We start from the raw sequence: 23,406 nt of genomic DNA, 5'->3' as shown, positions 1-23,406 counted from the left end.
GAAAAACTGCCAGAGGGCATTGCTGAACTGTTCCCAAGGAGAACAGTAATGTCTACTAGTCACTCTGACATTATTGTTATTTATAAATTCCAAACAAAGAAAATAAAGGGCTAGATGTTACTAACCCAAATCCATGTGTTTGGGGTATGAAGCTGATCTTATGGTTGACAATTCTTTTCCTGTTTGTGTTCTATCTAGACTGTTCATGTGCTCTAGTGTGAAAACGTGGGCTATTTGCTGGTGCTATTCCACCAATGGATGTGTTAGGTGTGGATCAAAGTGGTAAAAAAAAGTTGAGCATTGCTAGACATCCTTCTTTACATGTGTCAGCTGGAAAAATTAACCAAAAGGAAAATTGCACACTCTATGCCCCCAAATTCTATTTGGGGTACATCTCTTTCATCCAGAACAGGATTTGAGTTCAAGGAAGGAATTTTGAATCACAATTCTTAGATGGTGCTGCTCTCTGGTGCTGAAGCTCAGTACCACCATTTCCTCCCAGCTATCTCTAGCTGTAAAATAAACATTTTGGGAAACTCTTAGTTATCGACTCTTTTCATTAACTATCAGGATTAATGTATTGTGAAAAAAGCAAAATTCAGTGTACCCAAATATTTCTCATCTTAAAAAAAATTGTTTAAAGGCATGACTAAAAGAAAAAAAATGCAATGCAAATACAGAACACTGAAATCTAATCTACCTTGAAGGGGTAAAAGACATTTTGCAACAATGCAAAGCATCTTACACACTCTTATGGTACATAATAGATCACAGCTAGATATGACATCTAAGTGTCAACTAAAATTATTAGTAAGTAATAACTTTTCGAAATGTTGTTTTCACACAATAAATTGAAGATTTGTTTTTAGTTTCAAGAGATTATTAGTTCATTTATCTCCCTTCAATTAATATAAAATAATTTACTAGCTTACTTTTTAATAAGAAGTTCCACAACTTACTTGCAGAGCAATTCTTTTACTGTTCCTAAAAAAAATAAAAGTATTTAGAGTAATCTGCTTACCTTGCTAAAAGACTCCACACTTAAGGGTAGTTGCTACAAGAGAGTTAAACATGCAGAATCCTCTACAACCCTGCAAAGCTTCACTGTTTTATGTGTTATGAAACTTGTAGTGGTAAGCAATGGAGACTACAGCTTAGTTGTGTGTTAGTAGTGCAAGTTTACTGCCACACTTAGAAACCTCAATACAACTACATTGTATAGCTATAGTCATTCAGTTTCTCTTTTGCTTCTTGAGGGAAGTTATTTTAAACATTCCCCAGAGTTTCAAACTGGAACAGAATATTTTGTGCAGAAGAGCGTCTTTTCCTTTGAGGGAACAGTCTTTAAACATGTATGAGGAAACTCAGTTTTCAGTTCTGTTCAATTTGCAGTTTCATCCTGTTCAAGTTGTATACAGGAAATTGTCCTAAATTGATATGTTAATTGTACCTTAAGAGTTTGTAAAATCACCTGTAATCTCTATAAACTGAGCTTACTGTGAGATTTGTTTATGATTTTCCTGAAAATTAGTTCAACAGGAAAGTTCCAGGGCAGCTAACTTCTTCCTCTGTATTTGTATGGGAACAGAGAGGAGCTGGGCTAAAAAGAAAGAATGGTTAATTAAAAAATTATTTAGAAAGTCAGGGTAAAAAGAGAGAGAATTTAGAGTGTTATAGAGGGAAATAATAGGAGAGAATTTTTTTCACTTTCGGGTGAGGCACCGTCTCGTCATTTATGGAACCCCTGAAAAAAAAATATATATAGACATGTGGAAGCCTATCCATAAGCCTTTAGTACCTGCTTGCAGCATAATGCTACCCCAAATGCTGCCACACTTGATTTAAAGTCTGCAGACTCTGACAGAGACGGAGCAACCTATTCTGCAGGTAAGGAAAAACTGAATTGAATGGCACTCAAGAACATACACATGCACTTTGTTTAACTGGGGCCTGGATTTTCCTCCTAACTTCAAATGGCTGAGAATGATAGCCTTTTCTTTGATTTATGATAGGCCAAAGCACACATTTCAGAGCTCTTGAGCAAAACGGAGGTTATTTTTTAGTTATATACTTTAATAAATAATGGAGAAGATAGCAGAATTAGAACTGTGTAAGACTGACTGAAAACAGCAGAAGAGGAACTACAGGTAAACCCAGCCACCCATCTGACGTACTGCTGTTTCAGAACAGTTTGTTCACTGTATCCAAAATAGTACTATAATTTAAAGGTTGCCACATATGGAAGATGTTAGCAGTTTCCATTGCCTCGTTCCACTTGATAGACATACCCACTGAACCTAGGCAGAGTCTGTTCCAAAGTAGGTGATTTGTGAAAAGTTTTCATGCTTCTGGTTCTTATAAAAACTGCTATATAATCAGTGTATGACTTTCATTTTGTTTTTGCTTCTATAGCTCAAGCATTTTATTTTAGAGAAAATATGATTATAACATTACTCTTCAGTCCTAATGTTAGTAGGTGGAGATCTCCTGATTAAAGTCTATTTAGTCATTAGTACTATCTGCATGACAAAATGAAAGCTTATTTCTAATACAGAGTATTTACATGATCTTTATCACTTGTAACTATTACTGAAAAATGATAAATTAGGCATACAATTTCAAAATAACACCTGGAACAGACTACCTCTACAAACTTGTTTAACCTTTTATTTTTTTAGTGACAGATTGGAATTTATTATTTTGAAAGTCTTGGAGCACCTGGTCTGTGATTTTATCAGAGTTATAAGAAATGCCTTGGAGGCGAGGGTGGGGGAATGGTTAGAACAGGAACTGGGATTCTTTAAAAAGTGCTTTTTATCTCAAGAGCAAATTTAGTTGAAAACTCAAAGCACCCTGGACTGCAATTCATTCTGACAAATCAGTTCTTAAGGTGTTACTTATATTGCAGTTAAATAATCCTAACATCCCTGCTGACTGTCTGAGTTTAACCTCTTACCCTGGGAAATCTGATTAAGAGAGAAATGGGGATGGAGAAATATACCAAGTATTTGTTGCATTTCTATCCCCTGTGAAACAGTTATTGGCTTAATACTTCCTACATCCAAAACACGATGATGTGAAGTTAACAATAAATTTTAAATTATGTGGACAATTTAAAACAGTCTAATAGTGACTTATCCATAACCTGTTTTTTAGGCAAATATGTTATATGAGATTTGCAACATTTTAGTTATCTCAGAATCAAACTACAACATTTGCAGATGCAACGGAAGCATAATTTAACTCCTTCCTTCCTTCTTTGTCACCAGCACATAATGGCGCAAGTATCAAAGAGACTTCTTTTCGCTGTCAAGCTTTAAAAATGCCTAAGAGTTGATTTCTCCCAGATGTGCTGCCCAAACCATGGTTGGCCCCAATTCTGCATGGCACTGGTTTCAGTGCTTTTGTCAGTGGGATTGTTGGTATCATCCCAGGACTGGCTCCTGGGAAGCCTGCCTGCCTGTTACATGTCTCTGTTGCTCTTTGGCTGGTTCATTAGTTGGACTTTCACAAAGCTAAGTTTGAGTGATCATTTTCAGTTGAAACTTTTTTTGCTATTAAGAACTGCCTGTCTTCAACTTTGAATTAAGGCTGTTATTAATGCAACTGTAGACACAGTATTTTTGTGCTAACTTAGATCAATATTAGGCTTGCTGCTTAGCATGTCTAAAATTAGGCTGGCATGAAAGTTCAAGAATGCAAATTAGCACTAAACCCAAGGTCAGTTTAAAAGGTTCAGATAAGTCCATAAAGGACATAAAGGAAAAAGAGGAAGAGTTGTATAATTTAACACATTTCCATGCCTGGGAAAAAAAAAAAAAAGCAAGTGCACAATCTGGGTAGCAAAGGAAAGATGGATTTTGCTCAAGCTCAGATCAACTAATTTTGTTTTCTTTCCCATCTGTCCTCCATGTGAGTCTGTCCACATGAAAAATCCCGCTTGGTGAAGCCCCACAGGGATGGCATCCATATCACAGCAAACGCTGGGACTATTCATCACTTTGGTGCCTGGGATAATTTTACAATAACCTTGGCAGGCACACTTCCACGAAAGATGATTTTCAGCTGTAGGCCTGAAACCAGATTAGATCTTGTTCTTTAAACATCAGCATAGTCATATTCCCGATGCTCTTAAGTGAAGTTTCTTTGTGCTACACATTTCTTCATTGCAGCATTACACTTTGGATGAATAAAGGTCTATAAACCTTTGGATGAATAAGTCTATAAACTCATCTGACACATTCCAGTATTAATCTTGGACAAAAACAAGAGGGACAAAATTCATGTGATATAATTAGTCAAAATGTAATTGAGTTGTGAGTAGAGTTTGTAAAATATTTAAAGTTTGTACCCTTCATAAAAGGGATAAAGGATGGAAAGTATGGGGTTGGAAAGATGAGTAACAATGAAGCTTTCAAAAGAAAGCTCACATATGTCTGTATGACAGCGAGATTTATGATTATTCCGAGTTTTTCACTTCAAAGTACCTTTAAGAATTATTATCGTAAAATAGAACAAGGCAGAGCAAATTTCATATTGTGAACAAATTAAAATTATCACTGAAAATTATCCACAAAAGCAGCGTGGAAAAATGAGCTGAAGTCAACCACTGCTCCTGGTTTAAGACTAGTGGCATACAGAGATTTCTAGAAGAGGAAAGCAAAGTTAAAAGTTCTTCCTTTATGTAATTTATCATTACTTGGATTTGTAATAACATATTCAAAGTAATGGCCCAGAGTCCAGTGTTCCCTGAGGTTGGTGAAAGCCTCTGATCAGGCTCTAATGTCTGTCCATGTGAGTGCACTAGAAGCCCATTTCAGATTGGGTTTCTTTTTAAGTTACAAGCTTAAAAAAAAAATCTCTGCAGTTTTCAAGAGACATTGAAATGTAAGTGTGAAAGATATGCAAACTAGAAACACAGATGTTTACCAAAGATTTTTTTTGAGTACCACTCTGCAAAATTTTCACTCTGAAATCTATAACCATTAAAAACATGCTAAATGTCCACTCATGTTTTGAAGTATTGACGAAATCATGGCCTATTCTTGCTGAATGTAGGTTGATTTATATGAGTGAAGACAAATGGTTCTCAGTAAGCAATCATCAAACTCAAAGTGAAACTCTAGAGTTTTGAACCCACATGACCTGAAGCAGAAACCAATGTTCACACCAACCACTGTAAGACAAAATTGCTGAGTTTAGATGAAACATCAGCCATTCATCTGAATAGTCAGGGAAGAAAAATAGTTTTATAAATATCAGGAAATCAAACTCATTGTTTTTAATTTATGAAATTTATTGCTGCATCATTTGGCACCTTCTCATACTTTGAAATAATTATGTATAATAAAATGTTTTGTGAGAAATAAATATATACCGATGCCCATTTACCTAGGCAACAGCAGCAAAATTTTGAAGAGTGCATGTGTGCTTAAATTTTCTTACAGAAGTATATAAAAAGATATTATGGAATTCAAATATTCCTTCCTATGGACATATGTGGTAACACAATTCTGAATTTCCATGCATGAATTCTGTGAGAAGCTTACTTCAAAACAAACCATGACACCACATTTCCAGATACTAGAAACTTGGTGATGACCAATTATCAGTCTTATCTATTGGAAGTAGACTGGTCAAATGAAATCAATATTGCCTTTCAGAGGAACTAGAATTTTGCAGAGAGAGGTGTCTGTAGGTATATCTGTACAGCTGTGTGTAGGGCTCATCAGCCTGATAAAAGGTAGGATCAATTCTTCTCTAGGCCAGCTGTGTTATACTGACAGGTCTTCTATTAAAAGTCACTGTATGCCTCTTTTCCCCCTCACCATTCCTCAGAAGCTCTCATTTATGCTGTTGTTACTTCCACTATTTCAGAAAGCCCTTACCACCCAAAGCTGCATAAGCGGCAGCTTTATATTTTCATTTTTTCTGCCAGTGCCTAATTTCCATTGATGTTTCTTTTCCTTTTGTCTGAGAAAAGGCACGATTCATGATATCTATATAGCAACCTGTATTGAGGAGCTCATTTTAGCTCATAGTTTGGTGGGTTTTTTTGTTTTGTTGGGGTTTTTTTTGGTTTTGTTATTTTTTTTCCCCTGTGGGTATTTTTTTGTTACAGGAAGGTTCTAACACATGTCACTTCACATAGCCAAAAGTTAGTCCTGTGTGAAATCACTGCAGAAAAGTAAATGGATTAAAACCAGACTGACGGAGTTTAAAATAGAACAGCTAAAAGGAATCGTCACTGTGTGCAGTCATTTACGAGAGTATGCAGAGATTTTTTACACTCTAGCCTTTGCAAGGACTCGGAAGGATTACAGAATAACTTTTCTATGAATGTACATTGTTCAGAAACAGGTGGAGCTATACCTATGAAGAACCCATACAGGGAGCAACCTGCACTCCTTCAGACAATGACCTCACTCTAGGAGAAGGTTCCAAGTTCGGCTGTGATTTATAAATAAGTTTCCAATGTTTAAGCTGTTATTTCCAGTTGAGCTGCTACCATTCCTACCGATTGGAGGGACAAGTGTAGAGAATTGTCTTTCTAGCCTGTGTGAACATTTGAGGAGATCCTGGAGTCACCACTTATAAACGTTGCTGCTGTTGCTACACCTATTTTTTGGGAAACCAAAGCACTTTCTACATTGGACTGTGAGCCATGCTGTGCCTTGGCACTAGTGAGACAAGTGCTCTGTAGACACTCTTCCTAACAAGTCATCCATTCATCATTTCTGCCTTTCTGACACCATTGTACCAAAATGTTATCAACTTGCCACTCCTGTTAGCCTGTGCTGTCCAACACCAGGGAGTGGAACAAAATTCACAAAACTATAGAAAGGTAACATGTATCTCACTAAAATTTGAGTGTGTATGGCCAAGGACAAGGAGGGAGAAGGTGCTTCAGTCCAGCTCTGGCAATACATCAGTATTATGCACAATACTATGGGGTGCTGACTGAATGAAAATGTTATTCAGTCTCCCAAGAGTATTGCTAATTTTTCCAAGAAAGAAGAGGCAAAAAAATTGGGAGAGCTGCTTCTTTTGAAAAAATATGTTAAAAGAAACCTAGGGTCTCTTCTCCTGGAACAATATTTAGGAAAAATATAAATAAATATTTTGAAGTTATAAAATCTGAAATAAGGTGCACATTTTTATCAGTGGTGATAATTAATTATAGGAGTTGCTTATCCAAGGATGTGCTGGATTTTCCACCACCTGAAATCTTTCAGTAAATACTGGATATGCTAGTGATTATCTCTTGTTCAGACAAAGGTTATGCAGAAAATCAGATTAGAAACTCATAATGGGCCCTTATGACCATAAAAGTACATGAAAGTCAGTGGCACAAATTTGCAACAGTCAGTGATTTGGTTAAAGGCTGAAAGTTCTAAATGCAGATCTCTGTTTTCCATTCTGAATGATGAAATGCCTAATGAGACAGGAGCTGAATTCTGGCTGCAGTTAGATTGATGCAATTTGGATGACTTCAGTGGAACGGCAGGATTTGATACAAGGACTTTTCAAACCTGTCTGCTTTGACAGAAGCATTATTCCCACTTAATCAAAAGCTTTTACCTTGAGAAACTTGTTATCACCAGCATTCATTGTGGAGAGTGGGCATTTTCTTTTTTTCTAGGGAGGAAATAAATGGAAATAAGACTTTTAAAATTATAAATGTATCTGGTTTTACTGTGCCAAACAAGAATCTGTTATAAAAGGAAATAAATATATGTTTAAGTAGTCAAAAATAAGTATCTGATTCCTAAAAATCAAACCTAAATTCACTGTCTAAAGATCCTGGTACACTATGAGAAGTGCTTTGTTTGAGAAGGAGTTAGGATAACTCGCTCTCATTCTTTCAAGTTGCTATCCAACATACCAAGCATAATCCCACTACTTTACAGGTGGAGCCACATTGCAGCTAGTGACACAGACAGATGACATATTTATTAGCTTGTCAAAGCTTCCTCTGTTTATGGAAGACTCACCCAGCTAAACAAAACAGTCTGCTTCCCATTGGCTAATTGAGCTGGCCCCTGTTGAGAGCCTCAGCAAAGTGCTTGATGAGGCATAAAATGATGATTAATTAATTTACTGCTCAGTTGATCATCAAACTGAGAGGTTTATGATTCTCACAGCGGTCAACACTCTCTCTTCAATGTGCAACAGCATGAGCAGCCTTCACTCTGGCCTGCTGCTGCCTTTGCTATGACCTGAGATATGGTGGCTTAATTCAGGGGAATTGGGGAAAAATTAAGAGAAAAGTTTCAAAAGGGATGTACACAGCAGCCACTTTTAGAGAGGCTTGTGAGTGACAGAATGTTTCTCACAAAGGGGCTTTTCATATCTCAGCATTAATAAAAGCTACTTTGCTGGAGTTGGTTTTGTGGTTGGTTGGTTGTTTTGGTTCAATGAATTAGATAAGAAACCCCTAAAAATAAGTTTCTTCTCTGATTACATGACCAAAATTCAGAATTAGAATGAAGTTATGTAGAGACTATAGGGCTCTATAAAGGGCATAACAATTGCAGGTATAGGTGTGCTAGAAGAGATCAAAATGCCAGTAGAAAAGCTGAGTGGGGCTCTCTCTTTTTTATTCCTAGAAAAGAATTTTAGTAATTTAAAACTCCTTAAAAAAGATTCTTAAGATTTGTAGGTTTAACATGAGGCATTCTGTGTATTGTTGACAGCATATTTAAAAACATTATTCAGAAAGCATATTTTTTTTCATTAGTATGCAGTTGCAGCTTGTGTGCACTCACCAAGTGTTTTGCATATGTTTTTATGTGTAAACTTTTAAATATTTGCACTTAGGCTAATATTCTGACTTACTTTTCCCTGAAATGTTGATGCAGTATCCAGTTTATTCCTAATGTGAAGGCAACCAAATTCTACTCAGTTACAGTCATTTAATTCTAGAATAGTGGCAGGTGAATCAATATACATATAAGAAATTAATTGAATCCTGTGGAGAGGCGTGTTTTATACCAGCTATTTGGTTTGATTTTACATATGATGTAGGTGGTGGGCTATGTATATTGGCATGTATATGCCAATGCAGACACATTTAGAAGTTTCTTTTATCTCTGTTCTGTAACACTGTCCTGGAGTTGCCAGATGTACTGGAAGACCCCAAAAAATGTTTCCAAAATGTCTGAAGGCCTGACTAGGGAATCAGGCATTTCCCTCATTGAGGAATAAATTGTTTGTTAGTATAATTGGAAGAGAGTGTCAGTTTGCATGTTAAACTTTATACCAAGTAGGTATAACTCATCCTTAGATAGCATTCTGGCTGGGAAGAGCCAAGACAGAAAATGAAGCTCTTTAATATAACTTCAGTCCTTTTATTTGTCTCAAAAGAACAATGACAACAATCAGCAAGCACAAAGAGGAATTGAGTTAGTATAGTCACTACATCTTTTGCTTATGAACTATGTTTCATTAACTCAGCCTTTAGGAAATTCTGATAGAGCAATCTGATGACAACAAGAAAAGGAAAACAAAACAGTGAAAGATAAGATGAAACATCGTGTTCCAAGAACTTGCACCTTTGTCAAGGAATGGTAGAAGTCTCACTAAGCATTGTAAATTACAAGACTACAGGGACTTATTTAAATGAAACACTTTTTAATACACAAATCATCATTTGGAAAAAGGCATGTTTAAAAATGCATAGATGAGAAATTACTTTCAAAATATATAGGAGCAGAAATGGAAAAGTATTTAATGTGAACATTTGTGACAATTCGACAGCGCAGGCTTATGTTGACTCTTGGGTAAATAAATGGTGTATATATTGTGAGTTTTTAGAACTTGAAGGCCTTTTGCCTCTGAGAATGGGACTACTGATATTGCACAGATTGTATAAGAAGGAGCTCTGACAGCAAATTTCAAAATCATTATCCAGTCGAAGAGATAGTTCTACTGCTACCTGCTGCTTTATGTTCGTACTTCCAGATTTGCAAAGCACTGCTGAAAAGATCTCATAAGAATGAGATGGAACTTAATAACTTGCCCAGACAAGAATGTAGACAATGGAAAAGGTCTACTTAACTCTGCAAGGATCAGATATTTGTTGTTGGCTGGTTATGGTTCTTCTAGGCATCTTTTGTTCTACTTTATGTTGCTACTCTGAGTAAGAGTAACCACAGAATGGAAGCTCTACAGCTGTATCGGCAATGGACATTTTTTTGCATAAAAACCTGTCCTCCTCTGATATTTCTGATTTTTCCCAAATGTTCTATGTCACATCATGATCTAAAATTCATCATTCTGTACCAATGTCTGCTTTCTCTCATACTTCTTTTTACGATTCCCTTTTGAGGCTCTGTATAAAGATGCATAGTGCTTCATTTTTTATAGCTTCATAAAATGTAATGGCAAAAAACCCATTAGCTAATCTGGTTGGCTACCTTTGAAACATGGGCTGTAGAATTTCACCTGGTTATCCTTGCACTGAGCTGAATAATGTGTACTTGACTGAAGCGTATCTTCCAGATGGATATCAAGTTTTGATTTGAAGACATCAAAGGCCACTTCCCTGACAGTTTTGAAAACATCAAAGAGTACTGAGCTTATGGAAGATAAAAGAAAAATGAGCTAATTGCCTGGATGCTAAAAGGAAATTTACAGCAAATATTTTGGTCCTATTCTGGCTTTTAAAAAAATCTGGCTTTCTGGAAAGGCTACAAGCCTTACACACATATTTTAAAAATGGCTTTTTTTTTTTTTTTCTTTAAACCTCACATGGTAGAACAACTGCTCTTGAGTTAAAAAAAAGGAAAACAATTCAAGATCTACCACAGTTCAACACTGGCAGCCTTTGTAAAGGATAGGCTGAAGCAGAAAAAAAATTAAAAAATTATATGCATGCATTTGAGAAAAGAATATATCATACTCTCTTAGTTAAACTGTAATATAAGGGCAAGGACAAGGGCAAAGGAAGAGGTGAAATCATAATCCAACTATCTCAAAGGGGTGTAAAATGTGCCTTTAAATACTGTTTTCTCTTCCCTTTTCATTCTGTCATAGCAAAATAAATGTTCATACAATTTCCTTCTAGTAAGTGTTTTCTTTTCCTGTTTTTTACATTTATTTAATTTTTTAAATGTAAATTTTACAATTTTTTAATATATCACATGTTCTATTTTCCTACTAGAAGAACTTAATAATGCTAAGAATACCTTTCTGACTAATTTAATTAGCTAGTAGTATTGTAGGTCAGACAATTTTCCATGTAGAAATATTTAAACTATGTTTAAATTAAGCATTTATATCTTATTTTTGGCCTTTTTTGAGAGCATTCATTTTGTGCTTGGGTAATCAATTAACAATATTTTTATATTTTATGACTGAAGTGTCCATCAGAACTAACCATCTTCAATAGTAACTTGAACCATCCTCTCTTAGTTGGCATGGGCACAAAGGACCTAGCTTGTGCTAGCTATATCAAATATCAAATATTTCCTAGCTTGAAAATATTTGATAAAAATGGTTTTGATAGCAGATTAAATTACATTGAAAGAATGAAAGAATTATCAATACCGTTGAAACCAGAATCAAGAATATTATAAAAATTATGTTTCACAGAGTGAAAATACATGGCACTTAAGACAGCATGAAACTCTCCTAACAACATGACTGAGAAGAGTGTAAGACCTTTCTTACACACTTATTTCATAGATTGGCCTCGATGAACTATTACTCACTATAGCAGTTACAAAATAAATTAAAATAAAGATTTTTAATTGGTTTTGCACTGGAACATTTTATCTTCCCAGAATATGATGATTCTTCAACAAGATACTCATGATACTCTAATAGTTCATAGTTTACAATAATGATATAGGGAGAGCTCCCATTAATTACAAATAACCATTGTTAGATCACATTTTTCTGGCAGTAGGTTCAGCCATGGACTATGGACAGCTCCTGGAAGAACAAACTCACTCATAACCTTTCACAGGCTATGCTCCTATAACAAAGCCATGTGGGCATGGCAAAATTTTATCAGATAGCTCTATCAATTGATGGATTTGCCATTAAATATCTGTTCTGGTACATTCTCCTGCCCTTCAAGTTTGCAATATTCAAAAGGTCATTGTTGATGATAAGACCTAGTCTGATGCTCCCTGTCCACACACACTTATCAAGGCACAACCCAGGCCTGTTGAGAAACACAAAGGACTTTGACATATTTCACTGGACCTGAGAATTTTTGATAGGCACACATGTGGATACAGGTGTATGCACTTCTCTTCCTATGTGTGTGCAAATAGATTATAGCATAAATGTTGTTGTCTTGGATCTGTAATTAAATAATTGTTGTAATTGTAGTTAATGCTATTGAATTACTTTATAAATGTTAAGTTAATCACTGGTTAAGTGCTACCATACCCTTTTGCATCCTTATCTTTTTGCATCCCTGATGTCCATGTGAATCATTCCGAATTGATTCTTTGCCCGTTTCATCCATGTAGGAAGTAAAAGAGTGAACCTTGACATTGAACTCGGTAAATCTGTTCCTTCACAAATTCATATTAAAACCTGCTTTTTGCCAATACATTTTATGGTAATTGTTTAAGCAGCCAAAACCCTCTTTCACGGCAACATCCTCCCCAAATATAACATTTAGTGGGTTGAAAAAGATCTTCCTCAGTCACTGAACCAAACTACTTATCCTTTAAGAAATTTAACTCATTATTAATTGCTTTGTTGGAGGTGGTACCGGAAGAAGTGACAGTGAAGAAAGGGTAGAAAAGACACAGCTCAGTTGGACTTGGGAAGCACTGTGATTAAATCCACAAGGACAGATCATGCATTCTGTTGGGAAGGAATGAGTAGGATGAGCAAAGTGAAATGAGAAGTGAAATATATTATTACTATTATAAAGGACTATTCTTTGGCCGATCTGGAAAAAAAAAAAAAAAAACCAACAAAAAACATTTGGTATAGAAGTGATCCTGCATAGAGTTTACCAAAAAAAGGCTATTTCACATATATTCATGAACTGCGCTATTGAACCTTCCACACTCCTTTCTATTCCTGTATTAATATGGAATCTGTAAGAAATTGTTACATGGAACTAAAATCGAGGCATGCAAAGAGTGATGCAAAAAATCTCTTAATTGAAGTAGATTTTAGATAATCAGCTGACATATCTAATTGCTCAAAGCATATCTATTTCACAGAGTTTCCCAGTCTTTTTACTCCCTTTCAGTAAGATTATCAGAATGACACCTGATGACTACTACAAGACCACTTTCTAAATTTCTTCCCTATTTTTCTTAAACAATACCAGTCCAGGAACCAGGACTCCACTTCAAAAGGCACAATGCGGTAGAAAATTTTGTTTCAGAAGCTGTAAAACCCAGATACATTATAGACAGAATGTAACAGTTCTTTCCAGCCATGAATGCAGAACTGGTTTAATAAACAAATATTTTCTTAAACTCATGAGCACCTTGCTGGGACAGATCAAAACAGCCACCCTAACAGTCCTTGAAAGGTTTTCATTATATGGTCCTGATGATCAGTTTGTAATTTCAAGCAGATTTGATTGGGTTTTTTTCACCTGTCATTTCATTAACTACATGGTACCTATTTTTTCACCCCAGACCCTCTTCTTTTTCTTTTTCTTTTTCTTTTTCTTTTTCTTTTTCTTTTTCTAGGATGACAGTCTCATTTCCCCAACAGAAAATCACAAATCTTTGGTTTTTATACAAATATCTTGTTCTTGCTGTTGTCACTGTTTGAATGACCAAGATGTATTTATTGTCAGCAAAAGAAGAAAATATATATAACTATAAAATTAAGTTAAATTTCAGAAAATAATCAAGTTTCCTCACACAACCAGAATATGAATTAGATATGTTTAGCTCTAAACCCCTCCTCCCCCATTATCTAGCATCAGATTGAAAACTTTGATTTTGAAGATAAATTTCTTCCCTGTTACTTAAAATCCCCTCAAGTGTAAATTTTGGTGTGGATTTTTGTTTTTCTTTGTTTCACACTTTCTCCATTTATTTTAACAACTAAAATTATAACAAATGCAGTTTTGTTAAAGTCACTGTCTTTGGGAACCATCTTGGGAGGTGTTTACTAAGACTAGACCTCCATATTTGTCCCAAAATAAATGAATATAAAATCTAAATCAACTGCCATCAATTCAGTTAGACACCAAATTAGATTGCCAAGGTTTTTAAAAAAAGTTAAAATATCAAAATATTACATTTAAGCTTAACACTTTTGTTTAATATATTTTTCCCAACCATAAATAATTATATGCTTTCATTCTGTTTTTCCATGATCCTTTTAAATAGGGAAAACAAAAATCCTAAATAATCCTGGTTTAAATAAGTCAGATGCAAAAACTCTTCTCAGCTTCAAATTAATTTTTATCTACATATATTTTGATCATTGATCATCATAAGTTTCAAGAGAGTGGGTAGGAGTTGAGAGTTACAGCTTCAGGTAGTAGAGCTTGGCTATGCTGTACTGTCAGAGGCATGGATACTTTCACAAAAGTAAGTCTTAAAAGACCTATCAAAGCCAATGAAATAAGAAAACAAATAACACTGTAAATTGAAAAGAATAAGTGTAGTGTTTAATGAGCACTTATAGACCAATAACCTGCAACTAATGTAACTATAGATTTTTGCTTTGGCTATTCATAGCTGTAAAAGGCAGTCATTTGAAGCTGTACAGAAAATAGGGTGAAGTGATGGCTAACAGAAATGCATTTTATTAAAAACTAAATTAAATAAGACTAAATTGGAAGTAGATGAAAAAAAATCTGCTTAGTTTAATGCACCCTTGGCTGTTTGTATTGTTCAGTCTTGATGGTCTTTTATCATGTAAAATCATGAGGTCAAAATATCAGAGCATTTTTTTTGCTATTGCCAGCATTTCTACCAGAAACCACAATTTAGTTTGATATTTTTTACAAATAACCTGTAAGCTAGAAATGCCCTTTAATGAGTAAGCACCTGACCTTCTAAAGCTGTCCAATAACAAGGACTCCACATTGCAAATTGTACACTCCCTGTGTGGGACTGAACTGAAAAAATCTTTATTTGTAATGGGTACTAGCTCACCAAAGATAAGTCACTTCCTGTTTTAAATAAGAGGTCTCTTTTTAAATAAATGGTCTCATGCCTTTTATACCAGAGTATAAATAAATTTTCAGCAGCTTGTTCTCTACCAGAATTAAGGGGAGCTTAGAATCTCAAGATGTAGCCATAGGAAAGATCTCTTATACCACATAGGCCAAACAGGTTTTCTAAGATGATGTAAACTGCTGATCATAAATACAAGACATGCTGCACATTTATGAGCTCAAATATTGCATTGTTTATATCTGTTAATGTAATAAACTCGATTCAGACATTGTAGGGCTGACTAACTCTCCATTATAAATTTGTGCAAACCATGAAGCAAAACCAGGCATTATATGTGTTACCACGCATCTCAGTATCAGATGTGATATAAGCAAATAAATGCCTGCAATAACAATGCAAAAGTACTCTGGTGATGGAACCACATATTGAAAAAAAAGCTATTTTTAATGCATTTCACATTTATTTCAGTGAAGTTTTAAGTAAAATCTTAAGCAATAAAAGCCAAAACCTCAAAAAAGAGATTTTATATAATCAGCTATTTAAGTGATTAAACCCAGATATTTTTTAGGGAGTGGGGACTCTTCTTATTAACTTTCTGTGCACATTTATTGCTCTGGAGAATGTCTGTGTGGGCCTGCCAGGTGTGTACGGATGCCACACCAATAATCCTTTTACCTACAGAGCTCTGGTATACATAGAAGGGCATGGTCTGGAGGGTGTTTTGCCATTGAACTTGCAAAGCTGTAACATGTAAAGCAGCTTGAGTTTCTTAGATCATAAAAAGTTTGTCTTTGCTATGTGGAAGAGAAGTTAGGCATCTCTGATGAGTTCAGCAAGGCAGGAATGCAAGTATGTGTTGAATATGTAGAGGTAGAGTGCCTCAGCCTGCTGATGGAAAAATCAAGTTATGACTTAGCAGCAACAGAACAATTGATTTGAGCACCTTCTGTTTGACTCCTGGGACTTGTGGTTTGGAATTTGCTCTCCTGATGAATAAAAAAATATAAATCCTTTCCTCTCCCTACTAACACTCTGAAACAACAACAACAAAAAAATGGGTATAGGACAGGCAAAGCACTGCTGGGCGTTACCTTCTTATTTGTGCTACTGTAAGGATTCAGAGTTAAATATTAATGCGTGTTCATATAGCACATCAAGATATAGCAAAGAGCACATTTTCACACCAATCCTCTCATCCCCTTGAGAACATACAGAAATTTTAGAAGATGTAGGATTTGGGTGCACCATTGCTCTGACAGCAAGGTTTGTTGTCAGGCAGTTGTGACATCGCTTTGGAGTAGCAATGGACAATGAACAGCTGACCAAGTTTCCTCAGGGATAGTGCTCAGAGAATTACAATCAAAGCCAGAATTCCTGGGGCAGGTTGCCACTGCAGCTGTGCTAGAAGAGATGATCACCACTTTACCTCTCTCTGCTGTAACTACCATAGTTTGTTTGCATTTTCTGAGGGTGAAGAACGGGGCAGGATTTAGGGGTACTTAAAGAGGTTGACCACCTATGCCATGAAGGAAAGCAAGATAACTGCTTCTGAGATTCCCATAAGGCTCTTCATTGGTTCTTGTAATTTTAAACATGGAAACCAGAAACATGTAAAGAAATCATTCACAAACTGCAGTAAATAATTCCATTTTTAAAAATACATCAACATTTTAATAAAAGTATTTATCTTTTATTTTCCCAGCACATACAATAGACCACAGCTTAGTTATGAAAACAATGCAGTAATTCTGAATTTGCACACTTTTAATTCAATCATGGCTTTCATCTCAGAGTTGCTTAGTATAAATCCTGGGGAGGAGGGAGAAGAAGAAACAAAAACCCTAAAAAATGGGCCATGCCTAGTACACTAATGCAAAAATTAAGAATCAGAATATATTTTAAGCTATATAGCCACTTGAACAAAAATAAATTGGAATATTTAAAAAAACTGAAGACTTAAAAAAAATTGAAGAAAAAGTGAAAAAAAATTGAAATTAAAACAACCCCAAAGAATGGTGAGTACACTGCTCTTTGTTCAGGGGGCAATGCAAGAGATCTACAGGAGTTTGCAGTTTGAGTTCAATTTATCTGCCCCTGGAGCTGGGTAACTTCAAGCTCCAGGGTACAGTGTATTTCAAGAAGCATTGGATGAGGAATAAAACTCAAATTACTTCTTTCTCTATAATTGTGTTGTCCAGTAGGTTAGAGTAATTCATTTTTTCCCCTCCAGTTCCACTGATGTTGATTTGTCAATGCAAACTTAGCTTCCAACACAATAACAGAGCACTTACCTTAACAAATCCTAAAGTGAATAATTATGGCTTTTGCTTGAGAAATCTGTATTGCAAGATGAAAAGTGCTTGGGCAGAGACTGGCACTCAAGACAGAAATAAGCTGACTTTTGTGTCCTGTTGCATAGGAGGAGGTGACTGGCGCTTCTATACCTGTAGAACCTTGTGTGAATGAATTCTCTAATTAGCTCAAGGGTATAAGAAGATTCAGGGCAGTGATTTCCTGATGTACCAAACCCCAGAGAAGTATCCCGCAGTTATTCATAGTTTGATGTCCTGCATTCCAGGTTCCTTGTTCAGTATCTAGTACAACCAACTTCTGATGCAGGGAAGGTGGACAGAAATGTTCATTAATAACTCCCCTCCTTAGAAAACAAATTCTGTTAAGGAGAGAAATACTTTCCTGAAACCACAATTAAGGTGGAGAAAAGCTTATAAAAACTTATATAAATTTACTCAGACTCTGAAACTCATCTTGTCCCCAGAGCATATCCTGAATTATTCTTTCCAAATCTGTTCACCCATAACTTGGCCAGGTGCTACAAACTCCTCTTTTGCTTTGGTACCTTTAAGCAGTTTTATCAGCTCTTCAGATAAAATATTAGTGCCTGGGGTCTTGTTCTTCGGCACCTATTTCTTCATCTTTAACCAGATCAGGAATTCTTGAAGCTGAATTTAAAAAAATCTTTGGGATTCCTGTTGTCATAAGACATAGAATACTTATCATGGTAGCCAAATGTGTCAGAGCAATTCATAAGGTGATGGAGCTTGGAATAGCTCCAAAAAAGCCACATCCAGTAGACATATCTAACTTCAAAAGCAGGAAGCTGGGAGAAATGTAATAAACTTTTAATGAAATTGTTTTGTTTAATGTACAGACTACTTTCTTGGTCTATTTTCCTGCAGTGGAATCTAATTCAACAGTAACACACTGACAGAAGGAGATTTCAAGAAAAAAAGAAAGAACAAACAACTTTTAAAATTTTACAAATGAAGATATAAGTAAAACAGGCTCTCTGGAGAAATGGTCTCAGCACCAAGCCTGAGAGAGTTCAAGAAGAGTTTGGAAAATACTCTCAGGCACATGGTGTCACTCTTGGGGATGTCCTGTGCAGGGCCAGGAGCTGAACTCAGTGATACTTCTAGGTCCCTTCCAATTCAGCTTATTCTGTGATTCTGTGAAATTAAAACTCAAAGTGAGCTTCAAGGTACTGGGGGATGAGAATTCAGGCAAGGGGAGCAGTGAGCTATGACAGTGATTAGAGAAGGGAAACTGAAAGGAATCACAGGACTTCCACACAAGCTTCTCCATAAGGCTCCACAAAACAGGTGTTGTCCTGCCCCCTCCTCAGCTGCCCTCCTTAGCAATATCAAGTCATCTGAGCTAAATCTACCATCATAATGTCATTTCTATAAAGGCAGATGTTATAAGGGCATTAAATATAGGGATTACCAGTATTTTAAACCTGACTTGAGGAAAACATTAAGCCATGGTTTGTAAAGGCTTAGCTTTGTTTTAATGTAAATAGTGGAGTTTTACATACCTGTGAATATACACCTGTTCAGTTTTTTTCCATGTGGTCACAAAGGAGTCAATCCAACACCATCCTCACTGGATAAATTTTTCACAATAAGTTTATTCACAATTCATAAATAATTTTATTTTACTACACACCAAAGTGTGCACTTAATGTTCAGAATAATAAAAGGAGAAATAAAATCTATTCAAGTTAAACTTTATTCTAATTCTTAGAATTCCAAAGGACTGCTTGGTTTCTGAAATCTGGCTTATTGCTTACTAATCAAAGTCAAAAATAGCTTTCCACCACAGACTGCTGTTGTCAAAGCATCATTGTGCTATAAACTCTAAAACCTTTATTATGGAAAAGAGAATGGGAAGGTTTTTTTTTAAAAACAAAACCAACCCCAAACAAACAAACTTGCAGCCCAGTAAGACTTTTAATGGAGAACACCCCCGTAGAGCTTCTTTGTCTTCTTTTCCAAAGAGAAATCTACTTCAAATGCCTTCAAATAATAGGCTTGATGAAATGCAATATATTTAGAAGAGAGGCACTTAGATAGACTAAACTAAACTACTTAGGACTTCATGGGTCAGTTCTGTCTTAAGTTCCACCAGGGAAGCAAAAGGTACAGATTTTGGCACTATATTCACAGTTTGTATCTTTTCAGAAAGAGAGACCAGCTACTTCATAATTTTAAATATTACTAAGGTGCAACTTCATAAAGAAATACAATCAAAATAGGGATATAATTTACAGGTTTCTCCAAAACATCCTTTACTTATAGCCCCAACTGGAAAAGAGAAATTTTTATACCAGTGGCTCTTCTGCTTCTCTGATGCCACAATCTGGCAATCAATTTTTTACTCTTCAAGATGGCTGGAAAAATTTAATTTTTAAAGGATCTATGAAGCATCTTTATGCTGTACAGGTATCTGTAGTGATATTTTGGAATATTTTGACTTTTGAAATTGTTTTCAAAAAGAAGTCTTGTTTGTATACATGTATGTGTGTGTGTATGAATGTATTTTAAATTTTAACAAACAGAAGCATAGTGAGATGTGTTGTATTCTATGAATAAAATCCACGTTCTGGTGCAAGCTAAGCCAACAAAATGCATTTCTATTGTGTATACTATACAGTTATTATCCATTTTTTAATTATTATTTTTGTAATCTATGTTTTTTTACCTTACTCTTTCCTTAAAAATTAAAATGTTGGGTTTTCTTTAACTGAGGATGATACAGAAAAAGATTGGTCATGCTTGTGATTCCAGGTTTATTCATAGGATATCCATAAATATTTCTTCCTTATTTAAATATTTCTTGCTTGAATTAAGGATTTGACACCTTCCTAACAAGGGAGTTTCAGATTGTTTTTTCTGTAGATTCCCAGCAGAGAAAGGCAAAGAGATTTACTGTAAGAATTGACTGACTCAGCTCATAGCAAGAATGAAGAGCAGGTAAAGAATTTCTCAAACATTTAAATAATCAGAGAAGCATTAATGTGCAAAGCACCCTGCATCTATGGAATTAGTATTTCACTATACACTTTTAAAACATCACAAAAACTTTTATGTGTCCTTTATGCACAAATGTTTACACTTTTGCCTGTGTGCTTCTCTATGAGTGAACACGAATGGAAGTATAGTAAATGACATATATGTTTGCTTCCTGCAAAAGTAAACCAACTAGCAAGAGTGTTTACTAATTCAAAAACACCACATGATAACTGCTGAATATGGAGACTGGCTTCTTAATTGCAGTTATGCACCATGACAGTCTCATTCTAACTTTTACATATGCACAATTAACTAACAGCAGGATCATCCCATCCTTCAGCCAGTCTGGTCAGCTGCCCAGAGATGCTAAATCAGAGGGGTGGTGTGCCTGGAGCACTTTCCAACACAGTCTCTGTTACATTGGTTGTTAGCTACTCACATACAAGGGAGAGGATTAACAGCATTGTTTTTTCCACAGTAACAATCAAAACAACTTGGGACAGGGCTGCGTAACTATCCTGGCACGTTGGGGTGGTTTGTGTCAGATATTCAATGCTGACAAAAAACAAACTTCATATCAATGAACAACAGGCCTAATAATCAGAAAAGACAAGGGAATTGTTGGAAGGGTAGAAAGGAGTGATTATGGTTTGGGATTGGAGATCTAATGCAAAAAGCAGCCTTAGGACGCATCAGAAAAGCTTCTATAGACATTCTTGGAGGTTTTTTGTGGCAGGCCAAAACCCATGACACAGTATTTGCAGCAAGACTGAGCAGAATTCAGTTTTTCTAATAACTAATCATGGAAATTATTCACAAGGTTATCATTGTGATTTTGTTTTAGAAGTCTAGTAAAATATGTTCATCTAATTGCTCAAGTAGACATTGGTTCTTATTAAGTGACAGTGTCAAAGAGAAGTAGACTAATCCATTTGTGAATTATGATGAGGCTTGCATCCAAAAGGCTTTGGAAGGGAATAATTATGAAACGTCTGTCATTTCATCATAGCAGTCTGTCTTCAATCAAAGCATGTTGTAAATAGAAGTGTTCAGAAATTATCAAAGGAAACAAAGTTTTGTCAAAAAATGCTACTTCATGCAGTCTGAAGTCTTTCATTTAAAACATCTTGGGTTCAATGAGGTTTTAGCAAACTCAAGACAGAGTTCAAAGAGAACCCTGCCTGGATCCCTGCAGAGTCTGCCTGGGCTACGGACATTGGAAACAGCCACCGCAGGTCAGATCAAAACTAAATAAAAAAAAAACTTCCAGTGAACTTGGAATCCCAGTTTTGGGCCAACGGTGCTTATGAGGTATTTTTACTGCTATTTAAAAAAGATATCTAGCAGCTACAGCTCAGGAGAGTTTTTACAGAATAGATTTTTATCTTCAAGAAGAGACACATAAATGATTTAAAATTAGAAGAATATGACTAAAATGCAAGTTTGTCTTCTGCTATAATCTCTAAAAAGTCTCTGAAAATAAAACAAATTAGCCTACAACTGACATTTAAAGAATGTGTGCATTAAATACATATATGTAAAAATAAATTGCAGTGATTTTACATAAATATGTTCAGGGTCATTTTCTATTCAGCAGATAAATGCATAAAACCTTAGAAGATAATTTTTCCATACTTTGGTTTCATTAGAATGTTTCAAGTATCTCTTGATACCACTAATAAAGTAGTTTAAGGTTGCAATATATATGGACTATGTATACAACATACATAAGTATGGAAATTAAAGTATCCAAATTAGTAGGTACATTTTCAGAAATACAGAGGACTTGGTGGTGGTAAAAGCATTGAAATATGCCTAGAATACCATTACATTTGTTTTTTCTTCACCAAGGTGACTAGCACAAATACAGTATAAAGGATTTGCCTATCTTGTTGGAATGTTTCCTGCCTCAGATTATGCTGGCATAGCACATCATGCTAACATAGGAAGAGTCAGTAGACTAACTGAAGGGTACTCACCCAGGCAAATGTTTTAGCACTATCATCTTGTGCAAGATACCTAACACAACACTGTCTTTGAAACTCATAAAAGTTTTCAAATCGTTTTTGAAATCTAGATTTTTTTTTTCTGAGCCCTTCTGTCTGCACTAAAAATAAGAACAGTGGTGTGTTTCTTATCGACTTATTTGAAAGAAGAATCCTATTGAAAACTAAACTCATTTCAGTTACATGCTGAAATGACTGTGCTAAAGGGCCTTACTGTATAAATGGAGCACACAAGCCAAAAACAATACAAATGTTTAGCTGCTGGCTTTAGCCAGTCTCTTTCAGTGCAAATCATAATTGCTTTAGGACTTTCTGAATCCACTTTTGAATTCAAAGCTTCAGACAAATAATTGGATTTCCTGAAAACATGCTGAGCTATGTTGCTCTCCCTGTCTTGCTTCATGTCCTCAGGGCTCCAGTCTCTGCTTTATATCAAGCTGCACCTAGTAGGCTAATTGGAGGGATGGGTAGATCACTCTGCATTAACATGTCCATCTGTATTAAATAAAATCTCTTCAACAGTCTTTGTCATCTTCACCAGAATTATCACTTCAGAGCTGAAAAAAACAGGAAATCAAGTAAAAGTGTCTGTGTAATTTACCAATGGCTCTGGTGTCTTAGCCCTGTAGACCTATGATCCAATCCAATTATATACTAGCTGACTTATTTTTACAGTACTTTGACATTGTATACTCACTTCATGTGTCTCACTGACTGCAGGGCAGCTCTAAATATGCTCTGGGCTATCTGCCTAGACATTTCTTGCTCTAGGTAAAGTACAGTTGAAACACCATTTGAGTTTGATCTGTGAGGCTTGTAAATATGTAATATCAAAGATTAAGCCCTTCAGTTTCCCAGTATTGTGACAGGTGTACAAAAGGTATCATATTAACAAATGAGGTGTGGCTTTTTTCATTGTTGTTGTTTAACATTAATAGCATATAATAAGCTGGTGACACTTTT

This window comes from Vidua chalybeata, chromosome 1 (assembly GCF_026979565.1).
Source record: "Vidua chalybeata isolate OUT-0048 chromosome 1, bVidCha1 merged haplotype, whole genome shotgun sequence".
Lineage (NCBI taxonomy): Eukaryota > Metazoa > Chordata > Aves > Passeriformes > Viduidae > Vidua > Vidua chalybeata.
The sequence above is the reverse complement of the archived record's forward strand: the minus strand, read 5'-3'. Positions refer to the sequence as shown.